Below are 2,606 nucleotides of genomic sequence, written 5' to 3'. Positions count from 1 at the left end.
AGACCCAAGAACAAGAAAGGAGAGGCTCACTGAGCCATTTATCCCTCCGCCCTTCAATTAACCCCACATGTGTTTATAGGCCAGGTTGGCACAATAAACCTTAACTATCTCAGACAGTTCTACCCTGTCCTATAGGTTTGCTATGAGTTACAATTAACTTTATGGCAGTACATTTCTTCTTCTTTATAATGTGGAAATTATCGAACATTATACAGAATATTACATGCAAGTAAAATTTTGTTTAAGATAATTCAAAACTAGCCGAAGCAGTACATCAGCAGGGAGCTGGCAGAAATTCATACTGGATTCAGATGAGGACATGATACAAGGGATACAATTTCTGATGTCAGGTGGATCTTGGCTAAAAGAGACTATCAGAAAGGCGTTTGTTTGTGTTTTATTGATTATGCAAAAGCATTTGACTGTGTGGATCTTAACAAACTATGGATAACATTTAGAAGAATGGGAATTCCAGAATACTTCATTGTGTTCATGCATAGCCCGTACATGGACCAAGAGGCAATCATTCAAACAGAACAAGAAAATACTGCATGGTTTAAAATCGGGAAAGGTGTGCATCAGGGTTGTATCCTTTCACCATATTTCTTCAATCTGTATGCTGAGCAAATCCTCAGAGAAGCTGGATTATATGAAGACAATCAGGACATCAGGATTGGAGGAAGGTTTATTAACAACCTTTGATATGCAGGTGACACACCTTGCCTGATGGAAGCAAGGAGGATATGACACACTTCCTGACGAAGATCAAGGACTAAAGCTTTCTGTATGGATTGCAATTCAATGTCAATGTAGAGAAAACTGAAACCTTCACCACTGGAGTAATAGACACCATGATAAATGGAAAAAAGATTGAAGTTGTCAGGGAATTAATTTTGTTTGGATTCACATTCAATCCTCATGGAAACAGGAGTCAAGAAAGTAAAAGACATTGCATTGGACAGAGTGCTGTACATGAATTTTTTAAGGCGTTGAGAAACAAGGATGTCACTTTCAGGACTAAAGTGTCCCGGATCCACCCAACAGCACCCACTCACTGTTGTCCAGTTGTTTCTGCTCATTCAGTAACTCCCATCAAGTCAATTCCGACGACTCATAGTGACTCTATGTGAGCCAGTAGAACTCTACCTCGTGGTTTTCGAGACTGTAACTTATCTCGCTTGTGGAGTGACTGGTGTTTTAAAACTGCTGATTTTGTGGTCAGCAGCCTAATGCATAACCTACTACAAATAGCAATCCTAGGCAAGAGTTTTGAGGCAGCAAATCTTTACAGGAGCAAAGAGATGGAGCTTTCTTTTGTGGAGAGACTGGTGGGTTTTAACTGTGGACCTTTGCAGTTAGCAGTCTAATGCTTATGCAACAGTGACACAAGTCATCGTGGTTTTGGTCACCTCATACACATGTATAACTTGGACAATGAGTAGGAAGAGTAGAGAAGAATTGATACATTTGAAATATGGTGATGCCAGAGAATATCGAAAGTACTGTGGACTGCCACAAAAACAAACGAATCTGTTTGGAAGACAGTGCAGCCAGAACGTTCCTTGGAAGTGAGAATGGTGAGACTTGGTTTCATGCACTTTGGACGTGTTATCAGCAAAGACCATTTCCCTGGGAGATGATATCATGGTGAGTAGAGGGTCAGTGAAAAGAGGAAGCTGTCAAGGAGATGGATTGACATAGCGGTTGTAATAATGGGCTCAAACAGAATAATTTTGAGGATGGCACAGTATTTCATTCTATTTGGGGCACCTAACAACAAAAACACAATATGCAGTATTTTGTGACTTGCAGAGTCAAAACCTTTGGGTTTCTCACTGGGACCTAACATCACCTTGACATTTCAGTCTTCTAATAAATAAACGTCTTTTGGGTTGCCACATGTCTTCCCCAAAGATAAGCTATGGTTCAGTTATCGTAGGTCTCTGGTGTTACAAATGGTTTGCTGCAACTATTTACTATTAGCAGTGAAACTCATCCGTTGGGAAGGGCTAAGAAAGGCTTGTGCAACTGCTTCTGTAAAGAAAACAGTCAAGAAAGCTCATTGGAGGAGTAGTGTTCTAGAATTCATGGTGACATCACCCGTTGGGAAAGGCTCCACAGCAACGACACCGGGTTTTTGGTTGAAACGACAATTTTTGCTTTTCCCCGATTTGTTTTGAGTTTATTGCTTTTAACATTTGAATATGAAAATGAACTTTACACAGCTCATGTTACTGGAAAACAATTGTAGCAGAACTGGCATTTCACTGCCACCGAGTCGATTTCGACTCCTAGCGACCCTAGCAGACAGGGTAGAACTGCCCCCGCGGGTTTCCGAAGGCGCTAACTCTTCTTTCTCCCGCAGAACTGGTAATGTAACTGGTGCAAATCCCCAATTAAGTGATTGCATTGGAGGCGGCTGCCTCTGTCCAGTGTCCGAGGCTTGGTGCTCCCACGAAGTTTCCTAGGTCTCGCCAGTTAGGGCGCGGATTCCCGCTGCCCCAGCCCTCCTCCGGTCTCTGGGAGGTCCCGGCGGCTCCCCGGTCGCCCAGCCCCGGGCGTGCGGCTCCGACGGCGTGGAACTACCATTCCCAGAAGGCCACGCG

Source organism: Echinops telfairi, unplaced genomic scaffold (genome assembly GCF_000313985.2).
Source record: "Echinops telfairi isolate 266 unplaced genomic scaffold, ASM31398v2 ScPeMD7_3533;HRSCAF=4204_0, whole genome shotgun sequence".
Lineage (NCBI taxonomy): Eukaryota > Metazoa > Chordata > Mammalia > Afrosoricida > Tenrecidae > Echinops > Echinops telfairi.
Note: the sequence above shows the minus strand (reverse complement) of the source record.